We start from the raw sequence: 22678 nt of genomic DNA, 5'->3' as shown, positions 1-22678 counted from the left end.
GTATTTGTTTGGAAACTCAAACTGGGACTGCCTCAACGGATCGAATCCCCAGAGAACGTGGACAGTGGAGGCCCTTGATTGTTTATTTTTAAGAAACGTTTTTATTGTGATTTGCACAAATTTGAGGCACAATAGCACTGTACAAATAATGTTTAAGAAAACAGTAGCACAGTGCAAATAATGTGTAAGAAAACAGAGCTGTATCTGGTCCCATGTGATAATCAAAGCGACAACAATGATTATCCAGATATTTGCAATGCAATAGGTCTCGCATTTTGAGCTATTGGTGTTGCATTATTTAGCAATGCCAATAGTTCAACCTTTAATAATGCGAAACCTACTGCATTGCAAATGCTTGTTTAAGATGGAGTTCGGCATACCTTATATGGCAATTGATGGAACCTTAATTTAAAGTTGCCAGAACCGTCGCTAAGTCTGGAGCAATATGTCATGCCTGCTGATACTAATCAGGACATTACAAAATGACCAGGCACAAGTCACTATGCAATGTGCTTGAAGGTATGTGGCATAAGCAAAATTGGCAATAAAGCGGCTGAACGAGGGTGCAAACGGAGATGCACATGAGCAGATATCTGTGTTGTTTAAAAGGATGTTGAAAATCATTTCTCACCAGCCAATACGTTTTCCGTTGTGTAACATGAAAATCTGGGCCTGGCAGTAAAGGAATAACAACTACCAAAGAGAGGATGAGCCCACACATATGGAGATCGTAACTTTTTTTCATGTAACAATGGCGACATGCTGGCATTAAAAGACTTCGAAACAACAGTTGGTCCGTTTTTGGTTACTACTAACCTGTCATCCAATGAGACAAATGCAGGTTGTCTTTAAAATCTGAAATAAGGCATCACTTTGTACAAATCCACATTGAAAAAGGGGATGACGCCAAATGCGTCCGTGGTTATCAGAGATGTTTTAGAGGCCCCGGAGTGTTCAAAGCTTCGTGAGGAGCACTGTTGTTTAATATATATATATATATATATATATATATATATATATATATATATATATATATATATATATATATATATTATCTACTGGCAGTCGCCAGTAGATAGTTATAGTTAGGAAATCCGCAACATTCTATTTGGAATAACTTTGGCGCCGGTTGACGAATCCTCGCAAAATTTTCAAAATAGGTGGGGCGCTCCGCTCCGCTTCTACCCTGAAAGTCTCGGGGTGATTCGTCAAGCGGGGGCCGAGAAAAAAGGGGGGTCCCAAAACACGTTTTTCCCATGCAATTTTCCATAGGGACCTTTATTAACTGCAATGCTTTTTAATGAGGTGCTATCATGTATATTGGTCCCAAGATGGCTGCCAACACTTCTTGGATGAAGTGCTGACAGCCAATCAGATCTCAGGATGAGATGTGTGGTTAGGTTCCGCCCACATATATATATGATTTTACTTTTCATTTTCTCAGGAACTACTGAACAGATTGCCACCAGACCTGCAAAAGGCACTTCCCTGACCTGAGGACTACCTCTCTGCCCAATTTCAAGTAATTCTGTTCAGCCGTTCGGGCTGTAGCTCGGACTAAAGGTCCTATGGGAAAATGCATGGGGAAAACGCGTTTTGGGACCCCCCTTTTTTTCTCAGCCCCCGCTTGACGAATCCCCCCGAGACTTTCAGGGTAGGAGCGGAGCGTAGCGCCCCATTAGTTTTGAAAAATTCGCGAGTATTCGTCAACCGGCGCCAAAGTTATTCCAAATAGAATGTTGCCTATTTCCTATGGAAACACGGTCCTAACTATAACTATCTACTGGCGACCGCCAGTAGATTATATATATATATACACACACACACACACACACACACACACACACACACACACACACACACACACACACACACACACACACAATAATAGTTTGGGCCTAGTTTCCATTGGAATAGTGTTTTTTGTTTTGCCTATAACTTTGGAGCCGTTTGACAAATCTTTACGAAATGTTCTGAATTCGTTTGCCAACACTTCAGCGACTGTCTTGTGAGTTTCGGGCTAATTCATCAAGCGGGTCTGAGAAAAAGAGGGAAATCCAAAAACGTTTTCATGGTGAGATCAGATAGATGGTCTGTCAGCATTTCAACCAGAAGTGCTGTCAGCCATCTTGGGACCAATAAACATGAAAGCACCCCATTGAAATTCATTGTAGTGAATGGCAGTTTTGAGGGTCACAAAAAGGAGAACATATAAAGGGTGATAACAGATTTTACTTACAACATAAATCATTTGTTGATGGAACCATACGAATTTCAGGAATTGTGGTGTGTTCTAAGGTGATCTTACCCTGTGAAAAAGCCTTGTGCTGGGATTTCATGAATCATATTTGAGAGAAAACTGTTTCCTCATGATTTTCCCATAGAGATTATGGAAGGTGCTCCAGGAGCTAAAATGAGAGCATTTTTTTTCTGTAAATTCACACTATCTTTCTCAGCCATATGAGAATTAAATCTGACATTCTCAGTAAATCATGTACTTCTAACAGGAGTAGCATCTCAGTTTATTCCCTTGTGTTCTACTGCCGCGTCCCACAGTTTTCTAAAGAACTACGCTCTAACAGTCTTACTTATGACAAAAGTATAGCACACCGGAAGCCATCTTGATTGATTCAAACTGGTAAAACTTGAAACATTTACTTTAGAAAGGAACAAAATGAGGGTGGTTATTTTAGCATAGAAATTATGGTTAGTGCTGTAGAAAGAAAAATTAGGACACATTTCAAGTGAGTTCTCAAATATCTTCCTCTTCTATGTCATTAAAACATTCTGACATGCAGACTGAAATGTGTGCTTTCAACACCAGCAGAAGACTGCCAGTTAACTCCCTGGTGATCAGCAGCTTTACTATGGTGTTCTAATGCGCAACTAGAGTGCTAACATTCTAAAGTTATGCCAAAAGTGTAGCACGTCTGAAAGCCATCTTGATGGAGTCGAAGTGGAAAAGTGAAAACATTTTCTAATGAGGATACTGCAGTAAATGAGGAAATTAGGGAGCTTCATTACAAAGAAGTCTCCCAAGATGGCCATCAGAGGAAAGAAAAGAGCACAACTGTAGTACAAATATCACCCAAAAGCATCCCAAGTATAGCCCACTGACAAAAGTGTGCAAAACACTTTTTTTTTGTTTTTAACAGTTTTATATAGTGCAGACTTGACTCGAAGGAATTGCAGTGCTTTACATGAGCATCAGTTACATTACAGAAGGACACATTCATTTTGGTTTTAGGCATGGGTAGAATAAGTGATTTGCCCAGAATCTCAGGATGTTGAGCGGATACCAAAGTCAAACGTGGTTCCCCTGTTGTAAACTCTGCAGCTCTGGCTGTAACGCCTCATCCTCTCCCCTAAGTGCAACATATAATCAAGTGATCAACTGAATAAAAAAAAAACATAAAAGAGAGCAAATAATTTAAAAGTGTTTTGTCGCTATTTGAGAACTTGGAAAATAGCTCTTCTGTTTTTTTACAGCACTAACCATAATATCTATGGGAATAAGACCCTCTCATTTTTTTCTAAAGAAAAATGCTTTAGATATTACCGTTTCGATTACATTAAGATGACGTCAGGTGTGCAACACTTTTGTAATGAATATAAAATGTTAACAATCTAGTTGTTATTTAGAATAATGTGGGGAGGCAGAGGTCAGAGGCATGGACTCGGATGATTGAGGGCAGCAAGTAGGGTGCAAAGGCAACAAGTTGACCATGCTGGGCAGGCAGAAGGGGCAATAGCAGCACAAATGAAGATAGAAGGCAAAGGAAAGTGGGGCAGGGGCAACAAACTAACCATGCAGGACAGGTAAGAAAGGCTTTGGCTATATAACAGACCATTAAGGGCAGAATGAAGAGACAGCGGTAGTACAACCATACATCCCAATAGACCAGATTCAGGCCACACTCCTGATGTTTTTAAACACAAAAGGGCTTTATTTTATCTGTCTCCAGCCTGAAATGTCCTCTTTGTCAATGCAAGTCAATGGGGAAAATCAATTCCCCAGGTTTTTGTTTTTCTCAAACGCTACCTCTTACCAAGTTCAAAATGTTGGCAAGTATGGTACATTGGATGACGGAGGGCAGGAGGAATTGAGTAGAGACATTGTCTCATGGTAACAGAGGGCAAGAGGGAGATGGGCTGGGGCACCAAACTGGCCTTACAGGGCAGGCGTCAGGGGCTGTAGCAGCAAAATACACCACACAAGGCAAGAGGGATAGCAGTGCAGCACAATGGACCATCGAAAGCAATAGGCAGAGGACAGGTCTATGCACAAGGACAACAGAGAGCAGAGGGGGAAGAGGCAAGGGCAGTATGCTGACCATACTGGACAGACTGGAGGGACAGTTGCAGCATAACGGACCATGAAGGGCAGGAGGGAGGGAGCAGGGGCAGGACAATGGACCAACAAGACAGAAGGGAGTGGATAGGGGCCTGAACACATGGAAAACGGAGGGCTGGAGGGCAGGGCAGGAGCAGCAAGCTGACCATGGAGGGCGGGCGGGATGGGCACTGGAAGCACATCACCATGGAGGGCAACAGCGAGGCTATAATGGCATACACACACAGACGAAGGTGGGAAGGGTTCAGAGGCAGCAAGCTGACCACATCGGGCAGGTAGGAAAAGCTGTGGCAGCACAGAAAAGCATGCATGGCAGGCAGGGGGGGGGTGTGTGGCAGCACAACGGGCATTGTGGGCAAGAGGTAGGGGGCAGGGAATGCACAAAAGACCATGGAGGGCAGAGGAAGGGGGGAGCTGCACACAGGCTGGAGAGTGAAGGGTAAGGGGCATCACAACAGACCACACAGGGCAGGCAGGAGGAACAGTTTAAGCACAAAAAAAGAGCATGGAGGGCAGAAGAGAGTGGCAGCAAAATGGACCATGGAGGACAAGAGGAAGAGGATAGGGAACTCTGACAGGCAGGATGGAGGTGGCAGGTACAGGTGGCAGGCATATAACCATGTTATGCAGTTGGGATGAGCAGTAGCAGCTCAACAGAACACACAGAGTAGATAGAAGGGGCAGTGTCAGGTCCATGAAACATGGTGGGCAAAGAGGGGAGAGTATGGGCATGCACACAGAAATCGGGGGGCGGGGAAAGGAGGGTAGAGTTAGCTAGCTAAGCACAGGAGCTAAGTAATGATGGGGCAAAGAATTGGGCAACGGAGAGCAGAAGGAGTGGATAGGGACATCAAGCTAAATGGAGGTCAGTGTCAGCACATTGGACCATGCAGGGCATGAGGGAAGGGGCTGGTGAATGGACTCTGACAACAGAGGGTAGGGAGGAGGTGGATGGGGCAGCAAGCGAACTGTGCAGGGAACGTGGGAAGGACAGTGGCAGAACAACGGCCACACAGGGTTGCAATATACTATAAATCTTTTTTTTTTTTTTTAACCTACTGGCGGTCACAAGTAGTTTTTTATAGTTAGGACCTAGTTTCCATAGGAAAAGTATTTTTAACTTGCCTATATCTTTGGTGCAGTTTGACAAATCTTCACAAACGTTTCCCCCAAAAAGTGTGCTGTTGATTCTAGTTGTTCGTGGAAAGTTTCAGGTGAGCCATCAAGAGGGGGCCCAGAAAAAGGGGGGTCAATAAAAGTGTGCTTCCCATGTTAATTTCCATAGACATTTGAAATACAACTACAGCCTGCACCATTGGACAGAATTACACCAAATGTGGCAGAAAGGTAGGTTTTGGTTCAGAAAGTGACCTTTTTGTGATTTGGTGTAAATCCATTCAGTAGACTGAGATATCAAAGAAAATCCAAATCTAGAGGCGCATCCCTCCGTGAATTCTCCTGATCTCATGCAGAGATCTGATTGGCAGCCAACACTTCAACCAGGAAGTTTGGGCAGCCATTTTGTGACTCAGCCGAGTCCCCCCCCCCCCCCAAAAAGATTTTTTTTAAATGAAAAAGGGGGCAGGTTAGGAATATCCTGACTCCCAAGCCTTGGTGCTGGGGCCCACATGGGGCCCAGCCAGGGCAAAAAAAATATATATATTTGTTTTAAATATGCCAAAATATGGCAGCAGATTCTCAAATTCATAGCAAACAATCTTTTTTTTTTTTTTTAACATGGGGAGGGTGTCTCCCGTGCTGGTTTTCAGTTTAGCCTCCGGTGGGCCAGGTCAAGGGGGTAGATTTGTATATTAAAATAACAAAGGGGCTTACGGGGCCCCCCGCATAGGACTCTATGTAATATGTGAGGTCATAAGCAGTGCATTGTGGGGGCATAACTTATAGTTAGCTCAGGTAACTATTACTGATGAAATTTCACTGGTTTTGTACAAGTGAAATCTGAACCTAGCTATAACGTCCCAGTAACCTTTGTTTTTTTCTATATATTTATTCTTTAGTGATTTTTGGCACACTGTCTTGGTAGACAGAGATTCCAGCAAGAATTATTACAGTGAAAATCTTTTCCCCCTAAGGTTTGGCAGAGGCATCACAAAGAAAAACACCAAAATCTTACCGTACAAGGTAATCAGTGACATTTCATTTCACAAACTACCTATCAGTAGACTTTAATACAGAGAAATAACAATCCATCCTTAAATGCCTATTGGCTTTAACATATGCTTTTTACAATTAATTTATCAGGCCTACTGTCTTTAATTTAACTTTTCATTATAAACAAGCAGGCCCGCAGCCTATATCAATGTTTCCCCACACAGTGTTTTGCGACCCGCTGCTGGTTTGCGAGTTGATTTTTTGTGGGTCTTGAAAGTCCACGTAGTATATAAAGATGCCTTTAAATTCTGACAGTGGTCAAATATGTGGCTATGTCTTCAGACAAACTGCTGTTTTTTTAAGCCAATGGATATGTGTTTACAAACTCCTCTCACTTTGCAATCAGAGTAAGCAATGTAAAATGATTTATATGACAACCTTGCTGTAAATAAGAGGTAGTAGGATGTCATTTTTTGTAACACAGAACAAAATATAAATACCTATAAATTAACTGTATGCATTCAGCAGTTAGGGCAGCAAAAATGATGCACATTTTGTTGAGATTTTGAAGTGTGATGGAAAAGAAGATTTTAAAAGGCTCAAAACAAATCAAGACACTTTACTTGGTGGTGCACAAATGATAACATATTCAGTGAAAACCGATTTCGATACCTTATTATTTATGTGCAATTGGTATTATCAGTAAAACTGTACATCTTGCACATTTAGTGGGCATTTCATTGGAAAATGTGCTGTCAGTAAATGACAGTGCATTAGCACACAATGCTTTAGTTACATTAAAAGAATCCACCTGCCTCAAGTCTGTCTAAGCTATGTGGGTTGCGAATGCTTGTCATTCTCAACATTTGGTTGTGATCCTAAACAAAGTTTAGGAACCACTGGCCTATATAATTGGCATGTCACCAAAAACAACTGAAGCCTATTGTATTAAGCGTAAACTTTTATATAAGGAAACCATCCAGCATAAAGTCATAAAAGTACAAATGTATACAAAATATTATTTCTCCAAGGAGAGCCTAACAAAGATTATTGTAGTGCATATCTTTTTTCGCCTCGATTTGTGCGGGTGAATAACTAGCACAAAACCCCCCACCTACTATGAACTTCCATGTAACAAAATACCTGTCAACGGGCTTTAGCATAGTGTAATAACAATACATCCTTACAAGCCTGTTGTCTTTAGCACATTCCTTTCACAATAAGTAGGCCAGGCCTGGTTTTGTTATAGCATTTCATAATAAACTGAACACACCTCTGAAATGTGGCATGACTTTTTACAATAAACATTTACCCTTTACCATTGACTTTACACTTTACCCAACAGTGGCTTATTGAAGTGCACATATACTGGCAACCACTATGCATACAGTTATAAAATTACAAAAATGTATATATAAAAATACAGTTTGCAAACCAACATACAACCTAACTCCACAGGGCCTAACAAGAATCATCACAGTGAAACCCATAAGGGTTTGGGCGAGTGGGTGGCCAATGGCAAACTTGCCTATTATGGTAATCTGTGAGACTGCAAGTAACACAATACCTATTGATAGGCTTTAATTTAGAGTAACAACAATCCACAGATAAATGCGTGTTTACTTTAACATAAGCGTTTCACAGTAAAAATGTCAGGCCCAGTGATCATAACACTTTATAATAAACAGATCAGACCTACAGTCATGATATTTCACTTGCCACCATAACCAACTCGGATCTGCTGTATCGAGTATAAACTTTACCACAAGACCAAAAAGTCCATAACAAACAGTCTTTTTAGTGAACCATACAAATTTGGTCTAATCAAACCCTGTACTTAAGGGAAACAACATGTCCATTGAGCCTAAGCCCCTCTCTCAGTTGTACTCTGAAAGTTCTTTTTTGTTAATCACATAAGTTCAGGCAACAGATGCACTGCCAATCCAGGCCTAAAGATCCACATCGACAAGTGTAGCCCTGGGCATTCCCTACTGATCTCACACACAAACCTGCAGTCTGAAATCGCACGTTAATGATGGAAGAGGAGGGTGTTAGGACTGCAATCTATTCCTCTTGGCTGCACTCCTCTCAGCTGTGCTGCTGACAGAGGAAGACAAAAACCATAAATTACCTAGTTATTTAAGGCATTTTACAGCATTACACTGTCATGTGTGTGCCCCTAAATGTGCAAGCTCAGGCAGCTGGGTAAACAAGCATTGGCAAAGTCAATAGGTCTTGCTTATGCAAGAGCTTTTGGCTTGGCCAATATGTTTTAGCTGTGTTGTATTCCAGCATGGCTGTTGTTCAGCATGGCTAACATTTAGTGGGTAAAAGAGAGTGGCGTGGCGTGGAGTGCCGTAAAGTGGAGTAGAGTGGAGTGTTAGAGTGGCATAGAGTTGTGCAAGTGGCTTATTAATAACCCACTGGTGCAGGCTCACCCATTAGTCCACGGGTTCCTAACAAATAAAGAGGAATCGACACTGGAGCGAAGTACAAACCATAGGTCATTTAATTAGCATTCATGAATGGGGCTCCGTCCGACAAGCACCATAGAGATACTCAAGGAGAGAACACACAGAACGATGGTTACAAGGGTTTTTATAGCAAGGATCACAAACAAGGGACGCCCAGAGGTAAATAGAGCTTTGGGAAGAACACACAAATGAAACAATCGGTAAGAATCAACAGCCTTGGTGCCTTGTGTAACTCACGTCCTGAAGTTGAACAACAAGATATGCTATCTGAGCAAACTTTACTTGAGGCTTTACCACTGTCTGAAAAACCCTGTGCAGACTCCAGCTGTTCTTTTGGGCTGACTCTGCATGTATACACAGCCTACAATGCCCCAATATAGATTCTTTACTCATGTTTATACAGATGCGGTGTCAAGGATAGAGCTAGGCTGAAAGCAGAGCAGGGGTGAGAAATGGATGAGGCATAGCTTAATCAAAAAACGAGAGAATCAGATTTTACATGTTAACAGTCCTTCCTTTTCAGCTATGCTGAATCCATTCTAAAACAGTACATATATATATCAATCTTGAATGTTGATATTCATAAGTTCGTAAATTTCAGTGTACATCAATATTTCTCGATTCAATTCTTGAACATTAATCGGGGGAGGTTTAATATGATTACAAGTGGTTATACAAGCTGTACATATCGTAGGAGCACATTGAATGCAGCATCAGCAAGTGAGAAAGATGGCTCCTATAATTACGATTCCCATTAATAATTTCCAACCCCAAGTGGAAATAAGTCCCTGTAGCCATTCAGACCAGGACCATGTTCCTTGTTCTTGATGTATTTCTGTAGCTTTTTTATGTAATGTGGAAATGGAGTCATAGACAGAAGGGGCATGGTCAGGTATGAACACACACCAGCTACTACCGATGATGCGACATGCTCCACCTCGATCGGCGAGTACTACATCAAGCACCATTCTGTTTTGAAGAGTTACAATCCTTGTAATTTGGAGCTCTTCCGTAATATTTCCTAGAGCCATTGCTGTCTCATTAGTCACTGCTTCTACCACTCGGATCAGGCGTCTAATCTTTCTAATATTTAGGGCCACACCAACAAAGAAAGAGAGTCCCAAATTAAAAATCAACATATTGCTGTAATGCTGTATCAGCCTCATCTACATCATTATTTATAGTTCTTTTAAATCTATTCAAAGAAATGTCATTGAACACTTTCTGGTCTTTGTGATCAGAGGCAGGTGCTAAGGACACAGGAGGAAGCAAACAGGACACATAAAGATGCTGGACCAACTGACTGGTAGATGATAATAACCTTTGTTTCCTGGCTGGCCGGAGCCTGCGACTCAGAGGCCCCCCTGCGACGCATCTCCATTCGCCGGCTTAAAGACTCTAACAGATGGTTCAACGACCACCTAAAAGAACTCAAACTGAGTGTCCGGAGGGCGGAGAGGCAGTGGAGGAAGGAGTATAGCCCCTCACTAAAAACCCATTTTTTGACACTGTTGGCCGAATACAAATCAGCAATCTTATCTGCAAAGACCGACTATTTCTCCACGAAAATAACGTCGGCCGCCAATAAACCCAGGGCTATCTTCGACATCGTGAACGACCTGGCGTTTTCAGATCGAGCCTCACCCCAAATCCCTCCCTCCCAGTCCCTCTGCGACCAATTAAACAACTACTTCGTGGACAAGATCACCAATATCAAGGCAAATATCCCTTTACCCTCGTCGGCCTTCGTCGATCCTTCCCCCCCCCCTGTACAAAATCATCTCACCGTCATCCCTCCCCTCACTCAGGAATCCTTTCTGGCGATACTCCCCAAAGTTAAATCGGGGTCCCCGGCGGATGTCTGCCCTGCACGCATCCTACAGCAAATTTATTCTAGCTGCCCGGATCCCCCGATTGCCTTTCTTAATAGTGCCTTGGCTCAGGGTATGGTGACTCCAGTACTAAAAGCGGCCACAATAGTACCCCTGCTGAAGAAACCCGGCTCGGACACTTCGATCTCGTCCAATTTCCGGCCCATCTCCCTGTTGCCCTTTCTGGGCAAAGTGATGGAACGTCATGTCACCGCAGCTCTGAGCGCTCACATCGAGGCCAATGGGGGGCTGGCCTCTCGTCAGGCAGGATTCCGCCCCAGGCACTCAACAGAATCGGTTGTAGTCTCTGTCCTAGACAACCTCAGAAAGGGCATGGACGATAACAACTACCAGGCACTGGTCCTCCTCGATCTCTCCGCCGCCTTTGACACGGTGGACCACACCATCCTACTTAACCGTGCCAGGGCGGCTGGTATCGGAGGATCAGCCCTGGTCTGGCTCTCCTCCTTTCTGAGGGACCGCACCCAGGCGGTCCGTCTAGGCAACTTCACCTCCACTCCCCTTCCTGTCACCTGCGGGGTTCCCCAGGGTTCCTCTCTCTCCCCTCTTCTCTTTAACCTCTACATCTTTCCTCTTATCTTTGCTCTTCAGCAGCTGGAGGTCACCGTTTTCAACTATGCGGATGACCTCCAGCTCATCTTTGATCTGTCCTCCTCTTCTCTCTCGGTCACTAACTTCCAGTCTACTATGACATTCATCAGGGACTGGATGAACCACAACCATCTTAAACTGAACCCTGACAAAACCGAGTTGGTTCTTACTGGTGGTTCATCCAGCCCCTGGAACTCTTCCTTCTGGCCCTCTTCCCTTGGTCCCGCACCATCCCCCTCCCCCACTGTCAAAACACTGGGTGTCAAAATGAACAATCAGCTCACCCTTCACTCACACATCAGCTCCGTGGTTTCTTCCTGTTCCCTCACTCTTCGAACCATTCGCTCTGTATCCCGTTTTTTCTCCCCCCAGGCTCTGAAGACCATTATGGCCGCCCTGGTGATTTCGCGTCTGGACTACGCCAACGCCCTTTTCCATGGAATCCCAGCCTACAGCCTGCGTAGACTCCAAGTCATTCAGAACCAGGCGGCCAGACTGATATTTGGCCTTCCACGTTATCACCACACCACTCCCCTCCTGAAAAAACTCCATTGGCTCCCTGTGAAACAACGTTCCCTTTTCAAAATCGGGTGCATGGTCTTTCAGGCCCGTCAGGGCACTGCCCCTGCTTTCATCACCTCACTCATCAAACCCTACGTCCCCGCTAGAAATCTCCGGTCCTCCTCCAAGTCCCTTCTCCAGATCCCCCGCTTTTCGCGCAAAAAGTGGGGCGGGTCCAACTTTTCCACTCTGGCCCCTTCCTTCTGGAACTCCCTCCCTGACAATCTCCGCTCCGCAACCCAATACCTTCCTTTCCGCAGAGACTTAAAAACCTTCCTATTCAGCCAGGCTTTCCCCGCTTAAAAACTATCGCCCCGGTCTTCCTTTCCCTCAGCCAATGAACCCTCAGCGCCAAGAAACCGCTAGGTGTATGCTGCGCTCTACAAGTGTTTTAAATTAGAAATTAGAAATTAAATTAAATTAAATTAGAATTCCACAAATGAAGTAAGTGTTACGGGAAGATAAAAAACTGTTATTGTTCGTTCCAGTGATATTCAACACTGTAGTACAGTCACTTTTTCCCACGAAAATACTGCCAATACTGCTCACACAAAGTTCTGCTTGGGCTCTGGTTACAGCAATAACAGGAGGCCCATTACCTTTGGCTGTTCGAGTGTTCGGAAAAACATATCTTGTGGAGGAAATCCTCTGCGATACTCCTCCATTTCCCATACAGTTCCTCTGGCTTGTGGATCCCCTTCCTCTTCGGGGTAACAAACCCTGTTTAGCTGGGAATTGAGTCTTCCTACATCAGCTTGAGTGATATTACTAATTGCAGAGTCCCACAAAATTGCGAACCGGGCTCTACAGGAGCCATTATGTGAAAATGGCATGGGAATGAAAGGTGTTCCTCCCTTCTTCTGATGAGCTGGCATCATTTCACATACCCCGCAGTTGTTAGTGTTCGTAGCATTATGAGTATGATGTAACATTTGGATGAAAGTGTTATTGAGGTAGGACAGCCGATGTTTCTGTTCATGGTAGGGAAGAGTGAAGCAATAATGTTACGTGGGGACAGGAGTTGTAGCGGGCAATAGGGTTTGAGCCGGAATCACTTTCTCCATTGTCCAAAAAACTGCTGTCAATATTATCAACAAAATGATCAGGATGTTTCTGGAGCCGATCAGGTTAGAGGCGGGGCTTTGAATTGAAAGGTGGCAGTTTAATCCGTCGTGGGATCCTGTGATAAGCATAGAAGAAAGACTAACCGTAGTGCACCCGGACTAGACGCGGAGGGAATGACAAACGCCTCCCTGACCGACATCCGAAGTCTGAGGCAAATTCATCGTGTCAAGGTCACATCGCCGTTCCGATTGCAGGCTCTTTTTGCATTATTTCTGGGCGATTAACGTTCCGTTGACATGTCTATTATGGTGACTCGTCTTGAAATGTATGTTTCAAGTTACGCAGTACAAGCTGCCTGAAAATTCAGGCCGGTCAAAGCGGTGCTTGACATCTCTTTTTAGACAGCCACAGAGGCACAGGGTCAGGGAACAAGTCCCCACTATATTTAACTAACAATAGGAAGGTTAAACAGTTAGGTTACTGTAACCTTTTTGTATTTATAATCCTTTCCTCCTACATAAACGTCAGGGGTAGCAAAACAAGCACGGTCCGCTTTCACTTTCGTCCGTAGTGAAAGCTTTCTTGTCTTTATGGGGCCATGTTTTTGAAACACATGGCCCCATAAAGATAAGAAAGCTTTCACGGCGCACGGAAGGCAGACGAGCCCATCCAAATGGGACGGCTCAAAAAGCCGGGCAAAAACATCACCAAGAGCTCTTTTCCAATGGCTGGCCACCATTTAGCATAAACGGTGACGTCAGCCAATGGAAAAGAGGGGTGGGGGTTAATACCCTAAAATCATTAAATCTCGCAAGCGAGACTGCGCATGTGCGCAGCCTACGCCAGGCGAGACCTAAAAACGAGAGAATCAGATTTTACATTTTAACAGAGTGATGCAGAGTTGAGTGGCGTGGAGTGAAATTGAGTGTCACAGAGTGGTGTGCAGTGGTGCAGAGTGTCATAGAGGGAGTGGGGTGTCGAAGAGTGGAAAGATGTAGAGTGGAGTGTCAGGGTGGAATGTTGTAGAGCAGAGTAGAGTGCCATAGAGTAGTGTAATGGCATAGAGTGGAGCAGTGTGTGTTTTAGATCCTGTAAAAAAAGGGGGGGGGGAGAGAGAAAGAGAGAGAAAGAGAAAGAGAGATTTTTTATTCATGTTCAGAAAATGTTTATGAATGCCTGAGTGATCAGTTGGAGCAGCAGGAGGCTTCTCCTGGTGAGGCATTCATATTACATTGACATTACATCTGTAACCAGCATCCAAGCCTAATCTTGTGAAATAAAACCTATGTGACCAGCCTACAAAGGATGTTTTCATGATTGCAACAGTGTTGTCAAATACAGTGGAGTAGTGGCATGGAGAGGCATAAGAGGGAGTTGTGTGCAGTGTTGTAGAGTGAAGTAGTCTTGCAGAGTGGCATGGAGTGGAATAGAGGGGAGTTGCATAGGGTGGAGTAGAGCTTCAGGTTAATGGAGCAGAGCGGCAAAGAGTGGCGTATCGTAGAGCACAGTGTCATTACAGTAGAGTGGAACAGAATGGACTCTGGTGAAGCGGCTTAAAGTACAGTGGTGCAGAGCAGATTGCATTCTACACCAGAGGCATGAGTGCATTTGTTTTGAGTAAAGAGGTATAGAGTGCTTTGGTGTAGAGTGCCGTAACATTGAGTAAAGTGGTGTACAGTAAAGTGGCGTACAGTAATGCAGAGTAGATTCCAGTGGCGCAGAGTGCAGTGACATTGAGTAGATTGTTTCAGAGTACAGTGAAGTGGCACAGAGTGGAGGGCTGCAGGAAAGGAGTGGAGTAGTGCAGGGTACAGTGCAGAGGTGTAGAGTGGCAGTGGTGCAGAATAGATTAGAGTGATATGGAGTGGTGCAGAGTACAGTGGTGCAGAGTGCAATGGTGTAGAGTGGTGTAGTGTGCAACAGTGTAGAGTAGCGTACAGTGACGCAGAGTAGATTGGTGTTGAGTTCAGTAGCATTGAGTGCAGTGACATACAGTAGATTGTTTCAGAGTAGAGTCGAGTGGAGTGGAGTGGTGCAGGGTAGAATGCAATGGCATAGAGTAGTGTGGTGCAGAGCACAGTACTGTAGAGTAAAGTGGTGCAGAGTAGAGGGGAGTTGAGTGGCATACAGTGTGGTCACTTTGAGTAGATTGTTTCAGAGTAGGGTGAAGCGGCGTGGAGTGGTCCAGGGTACAGTGGATTGCCGTAGAGTGCACTGGTGTAGAGTGCATGGAGTAAAGTGGCATAGAGAGGAGTGGTGGAGAGTGCAAACAGTGCAGTGGTGAATATCAGAGTGGGGTACAGTGGACAGGCATGGAGTAAAGTCGTGCTGAGTAGAGTAGAGAGGCGTATAATGTAGTGGCGTAGAGTACATTAGCATAAAGTGGCATAGAGTAGAGTGGTGCGAAGAAGAATGCAGTGGCATATATTGCAGTGGCGCAGAGTAGAGTAGCATAGAGTTCAGTGGCAGAGAGTGCATTATTGCAGAGAAGGGTGTGGTATAGTGCAGTGGTGTAAAGTGGAGTAGAGTGCATTGGTGTAGAGTGAAATGGCGTAGAGTTGTGCAGAGTAAATTTACGTAGAGTGCAATGATGTAGAGTAGAGTGGCATGCAGTGGCATAGAGTAGAGTGTTGCAAAGTATAGTTGCGTACACTCCAGGGATGCAGAGTAGATTAGCATAGAAGAGTGTATTGGTTTTGAGTAAAGTGGTGTAGAGTGCCTTGGCGTTGAGCGCACTGGCACAGAATGCAGTGGTGTAGAACAGAGTGGAGTGGTGCAAGGTGGATTGCAGTGGCAGAGAGTTGAGCGCCAGAGAGTGGAGTAGAGTGGTATAGAGAGCAGTGGAGTAGCATGCTGTGAAGCAGAGTGAAGTAATGTAGAGTAGTGTAGTGGCATATAGTGTAGTGACAGTGTGCATTAGCCTGGAGTGGAATGGTACACAGTAGAGTTCAGTGGCATAGAGTGCAGTGACAGAGTAGAATGCCATAGAGTTCAGTGACAGAATTCCGTGTTGCAGAGTAGACTGTTGTGGAGGGCAGTGGTGTATAGTAGAGTGCATTGACGTGGAGTGGAGTGGCGTAGAGTAGTGCAGAGTAGAGTGGCATATCAGCAGTGGCATAGAGAATAGTCACGCAGAGTATAATAGAGTGGCTAGAGTGCAGTTGCTTAAAGTGTTTCGTAGAGTATAGTGGTGTAGAGAGCAGTGGTGCAGAGTAGAGTGGATTAGAGTAGAATGGATTAGAGTGCAGTGGCATCGAGTGCATTGGTTTGGAGTAAAGAGGTGTGGAGTGCACTGGCGTAGACTGCAGTGGCACAGAGTGAGTGGTGTGGTGCAGAATGCAGTGCAGTGGCACAGAGTAGAGTGGCACCAAGTGGAGTGGTGCTGAATGGAGTGGTTCTGAGTGAGTGGAGTGGCATAGAGTAGATTATTTCAGAGTAGAGTGCAGTGCACAGTAGAGTACAGTGGCTTAGGGAAGAATGGCGTAGAGTGCAGAGTAGATTAGAGTACTGTAGAGTGCATTGCCAAAGAGTGCAGTGTTGCCAAGTAGAGTGGCGCAGAGTGTAGTGGTGAAGAGTGGAGCGGTGAAGAGTGCAGTAGTGCATAGTAGAGTAGTGAGGGGAAGAGTGCATCGGTTTATAGTGGTGTAGATTAGAGGTGCAGAGTGAAGTGGTCTAGAGTGGAGTGGTGCATAGCAAAGTGCAGTCACGAAATGTGGAGTGGTACAGAGTAGACTGAAGTGGAGTGGTGAAGAGTGGAGTGGGGTAAAGTACTGAATGCATGGTGTGGTAATGCACTGCCATTACAGACAACACATTTTTTATTAAAATGACTATTACATTTTCACAGACATACAGTTTTACTGAGCACAAATGATAGCCAATGCATGGTAATGTCATCACCTAGTGTATTGATTTATTTTGAACTCATTATTTGTTTCCACCACACTTCTGAAATATCTGCACAGTTAACTTACAGACATTTAAATGTTCTTAGTGCTAGTAGAAAAAAGAAACAACATCGTACTGCCTTCCTCAATCACACCCCCAGTAGCCAGCATGATTGTCATATAAAGCCTCTCACTTAGACGTCTAAGAAAGAAAAGTAAACATCAAGCTCCCTGCAAGATCGAGACTGACATTTGACCTCTGTTTTTTAATGCACAGCAAATGTGACAAGAGAAGAATACGATTTAAAGGCCTGTTTACAGGAATACAGTAATGGTGGAAGAATAAAGTAAATATAGGTTGGGCAATGGAAGGGACGAACTCAAGCTGGAAAGCCTAAAACAAATACAGCCAGCAAACTGAAAGCAAGCAAATGTGAGTTACAAACTGCAAAGCAAATGGTATGCGATGGTGGAAGGCATTCCCATGGAAGCATTTCAAATGTACTAAAGATGCTGTTAGCAAACACGACCGCTGCATTGTCTGGTAGGACTCGACCTAAAACAAAGAGTTCCCAGTTGCATGGATGGCAATCACTTTTTTTTTCGTAGAAGCACACAACTTGTTCCCAATCCCTTCTGCCCGGATTGACCCTGGTTTGATCTATTGCTGTGGTGGGCACTAGCCCCAGCCATACAAGTGTTCATACCTCTGCAGATTCCAGACGTTTCAGTCACAGAAATGTGAGGAAAATATGTACTTATAGGCAAAGTTATGAACTTGCAGAGCATTGTAGGTAGGAAAACATCATGAAATCTACGCAACACACTCAACCCATACTCTCCCAGGTGTCTAGTTTAAAAAAAAGTCTGGGTTTGGCAGAGTTCTCCGGGTGGCAGCTTAGCCCGGGCCCATGTACTGCAGCAACCTCAATTGCAGATGTCTCCACATTGCGTTTCGGTGCCTCTTGAGTCGCAGGCATTAGCCGGAGTAGCACACATTGGGTAGCGATTTTATCAGGAGAACTGTGGGAATGTTTTGTGGTAGGATTTGTGGATCCTACTAGATTCCAGAACATTGAGAGAAATGCTGTTTTTTTGCTAAAGTTTGTGGTTTGATGGGCATTGGGGGTCAGAAAGAAGTAGGGGAATCCACTCAAGCCAGACCACCCTGGATACTCAGAAATGTCTGCATTTGGTAGGTTTTTCTGGGTGGCAGCTGAGCCCAGGCTTAAAATCTACAGCTACCCACACTGCAAAAAAAAGGGTCGATTTTAAGTTGAAAGCTTTGATCTGTTCATGTTGTAGTTTGAGGCCTTTCCTGTTGCGGGCGCTGGGCCCATCCACAAAAGTTAGGCACCGCATTTATTAGGACAAGTGTGAGAATTCTGGATAGTTGGAAATGTGTGGATCTCCATAGATTCCAGAACGTTCCTTACAGGAATTTAAAAAAAAATATGTGAGCTTTTAGTCAAAGTTTTAGGTTTGGAAGGCATTATGGGTAAGAAATATTGTCAGATTCACAAAATACACATCACCCTTGCCTGACTTGGTGTCCGGTTCTTAGAAATATCTGGGCTCAGTAGCTTTTACTGGTTAGAGAGCAGAGCTAAAGCCCAAATTCCGCAGTTATACATTGTAAAAATAACGCTCATTTTAGTCGGTGAAATGTTACCAGGTCGGATTTTGTGTTAAAGGTGCTATACTCGTCCAAGTAGGTGGGGTATCGTTTTTTGAGAGACATGGAAGAACAAACAAATAGTAGAAAATGTGTTATTACCTAATGGATTTGTCCACATTTTTGGTTAGAGCATTAAAGAAGCCAATGCAGTCTGAATCACAATAGTATGGTTAATTATTCGGAGGTTAACCCCTTCGCCGTGGCAGGAATTCCGCCGCGGCGCTGAGGGGGTTTGGGGGCAGTTGCGGTGGCGCTGTGCTCGTGACGGAACCACTCCGTCACGAGTCACGGGAGAGCTTTGCTCATGACGGAGTGGTTCCGTCACGTCTCCGCCCACTGCGCTAATCGCCCGCACAGGCGGGGAATTAGCGCCGCGTGGGCGGAGCGGCCGCCAACGGACGCAGAATGACGGAACCACTCCGTCATGAGCACAGCGCACCCGTGGCTCATGACGGAGTGGTTCCGTCATGAGCACGGAAAGGGTTAACATACAACTTCTTTTTAAAGCTGCCAAGTTTTCAGTGTGTTTATGCGTGAGAGTTATGTATTTACAGTGTGTTATATCTGCCCCCAGTAATTCATGGATAATTATCAGTGCATGCTGGGAATTGTAGCCCCGATGTAGCGCAGTAAATATAATAGAATAATTAAACATAAAAACACTGAACTGTTAATGCAAAGTCTAGCACTATCAAATGTATGTCGTTAAGATGTGCAGTCAAAAACGTAAGGCGCAGCTGCAACTTAGGCTGACTATTGGGAGGAAGTAACAACCAACCCTAAATGATAACCTACACCACAGTATTCAATTTAGTATTTTTTATTTGATGTTTTTGTGGTGCAATCATATCTGGCTAGCAAAGGAGTGCTATACATAACAAATGGCGTGTTATGATTGTGTAACACTGTAAGGCAGGGGATCCAATGCAAGCCCAGGGGCTGGAGAACGTAGACTGTGATAGAACCTTGTTAACAAATATAGCATTCCTATAAAACACAAAACTACCTATTTTAAACATTGCAAACTAACATCTATTGAATGTAACCTAAATAAAGACAGACAACCTTGAGAAACATAGCCTCCGGCAGTGAGATTAGATTGAAAAGCTACTTTACTATTGTGATAACGTAGTTTTTTCCCGTATAATCATGCACAAACCTATGAGTGTAAAGCTTCACTCCTCCTAACTTTTCTATGGGATGATCCGCACACATGTACGTTTAATACTTAGTTGTACATGTGGGAGGGATACGGGCAGTGACTGGAAAAACAGTTATATTTACTAATAACTTGGAAGGAGCTTAGGGAGGAGTAAGGATGGATTTGGTGCACGTCTGTGGTGCACGCAACTGTTAGGACGGAAAAGTCTTTTGCATGGTGATGGACATGTACCCCTTCCCTGAGTGCCCCAGCTGCAATGATGTCTGGAACCCTGGTGCTGATTATGTTATCATGAGCTAACACAGATTAGGAGTGTTCCATAACACTAGCCTTTCTCAAGGATTGCGGTCTTGTTGGACGGGGAAGGGTGCCCAAAACACTTCCCTGATAGTCGTGAAAGACTACAGCTGTTGCAAGGAGTTAAGCAATACGAGTGCAGTCGCGGCTGCATCCCGGGTAGCAATCGGTAAAAGTGAACAGGCCCTTTTTAGGTCGAGCCTAGCGTTGCAGTGCATGTGCTACTCACTCTGCGAGGCATGCTGTAGTAGGGTATGTTTTAGAAGTGGTGTTGAAGCCCCGACCATATTTTTTTTTATTCTGTACAATGCTGTTCCGTGTCTTGGAGCTTTGCATAAATACACTTCTGTCTGGTGATAGAAGTTTGCTGCCTCGAGCCCCGGGCTTAGCCCGGGATGCACCGAGGGTGCTGGACAGAGCCACGCTCTACATTGCGAAAGGAGTCAGCGATCAATAAATAGCACGCCATTCAATAAGCAGCGGTGTCTAGGCAGGAGTGCATGCAGTGCCCGTGTTCCAACTCTATTTGTCTTACTTCATCTTGACCATCTCCCCGCCTAAGCCTATCCTTCTCACACCCACATTGAAGCATAAATTTACACAAAGCTGCCTTGTGTGGGTGTCACCCGTCCAAAAGCTCTTCCCCAGGGATCTTGGCCAGATAGCCGATACCAAGATCCTGGGAGGGGTGCAAGACTCAATTAGTACACTATATGGAGACTTCCGTGGCTACGTTTGCTGATGTTAATCAAACAACAAAAGAGTGTGGCCAAAGCCAATGGAAAAAGGAAGAAAACAAAGAAAGAGAAGAATCACTATTGTGATTTAAAAGAACCATCACTCACCAACCTAGTTCATGACATGCTTCATCATTGGGTTCCCACCAGAGAGACCGAATGCCTCCCTGGTGTGCTAGAGCGCCTGGTTACAGCGGAGCAGGTTTTCTGGTGTAATCTAAGTGTGATTGGGTGAAATGCGATTTAAAAAGTGACCAGTTCAACCATAAACAAACTTTATTAGTGGGGAGCTGAGCACTAATAAAAGCAGTTTATTGGATGATAGAAAGACTGGGTAAATTGACCAGACACATCCATGGTGCAAAGACAGAAGAAAAAATGGTCAACATGTTTCTGCCTTCAGTTGCTTGTTGCCTCTGTCAATGAGGAGAGGCTTAAAGACTCACTCATGTAATGATCGATCAATGTGTGTTTAACTCACCCTTGACCTACATCATGGTAGTAAGTAGTGCTGTACAGTGTGTGTGCTATATGCACATGCTGAGTGTATGCATGTCTGTGATTAGTTTAATACATAGAAGATTCTGGGTACTATTTTGAGAAACCCTGGCAGGCCTGGAGGAGCATGTGGAGGTAGAGAAATCCCCCAGACAGATTTGTGGATTGCTGCATTTCTGTGAGATAGATTGGGGCATATCCTAAAGTAAGAAGAGCCATACTCTTCAGTACACTACAAAGGGTGCTATTTGATTCTGAGAGAAGTCACTGTAAAGGGGCCTATGCCAATCTAAGGAAGTAGATGAAGCTAATAGGAGAATCACAAAGAGTAGGGTTGGAGTCCTTGGGTAACCTTTTGATACACTTATTATATTCAGGTGTGAACCTCTAGTCACTCCTAAGGCCTGTGTTGTGTCTCCTCTGACCTCCACCACTAAGGTCACCCCACTCACGGAGTTGACCTAGATAAGCAACGAAGACACAGTGACGTGAATGGCATCAATCCACTCGGGGACCCCACGGACCCATGTCCCCACCAGTTTTTCAACCACGATAAGCACGGCATCCCCTGCCTCCGAGAAGCCTTAAACAGCTTGACCCGTGCAACTGCGGGACCCAAACACCTAATAATTTTCTGAACCCCAATATCTTGCACACCCCGATTTTACATTGGGCAGTTTGGCTCCGGAAAACTCTTGTTGATCTAGTGGTAAGCGACTTACCTACCCTTCCCATCAATAATTTATTCAAAATTAGAAACTGGGAAACGATACAGAAAAATGCGTTGCTTGCCATGTAGACTTAAGTAAAGAATACAGAATCACGAAGTCATAATAAAATCCCTAGTTAGGCAATCACAATCTCTCCCAATTTTAAGTGTTAAACTCATAAAGAGTACTGACAGCATCCTAAATGAGGAAAAGGACGTCACAAAATAATCAGGCAGACTTTCAGGAAGAAAAGAGAAGTCAACCCCAATACTAGGGATTTTTTTTATACTCAATCTATGCATTACAATTATTAAAACTGCTAATTCAGCATGGTGTTATCATGGTTAGATAGCATTGGTAAATTACAAACAACTTTGCATTAATTAAATCATCTTAACACTAACCCATTTCTTAAAGAAAGAGAAATCATCCTGCTTCCTTCCTTAGCAACTACACTCCGGAGATGTAGAACATAATATGAAACATTTCCCAAACAAATGCTCATAGAATTTGCAACCCTGCATCCAAACTTCCATTAGAAATCCTTCAAAATGATCAAGGTACACAATGGAAAGTTTCATTCACAATATATGCTAATACATTTGTCCTTTTGCCTCATACCACTCTGTTCCTTCGTGGAAACTGTGGGGAGAGAAGTTT

General features: G+C 44.2%; 1 protein-coding gene across 6 annotated transcripts in view; it reads right to left on the bottom strand.

Moving 5' to 3' along the window:
- Positions 1-22678, bottom strand: part of LYRM9 (LYR motif containing 9) — a 373929-nt gene that overhangs the window by 73075 nt on the left and 278176 nt on the right. The window contains exon 2 of one of the 6 annotated variants that reach the window (XM_085649865.1): positions 8476-8566. The exons of the other annotated variants lie outside the window; for them this stretch is intronic. The gene's annotated coding sequence lies outside the window, so the exon portion shown is untranslated. The remainder of the gene's footprint in view (positions 1-8475; positions 8567-22678) is intronic. 6 annotated transcript variants of the gene reach the window in all.

The sequence above is a fragment of the Triturus cristatus genome, chromosome 3_2, assembly GCF_964204655.1.
Source record: "Triturus cristatus chromosome 3_2, aTriCri1.1, whole genome shotgun sequence".
Lineage (NCBI taxonomy): Eukaryota > Metazoa > Chordata > Amphibia > Caudata > Salamandridae > Triturus > Triturus cristatus.
The sequence above is the reverse complement of the archived record's forward strand: the minus strand, read 5'-3'. Positions and strand labels throughout refer to the sequence as shown.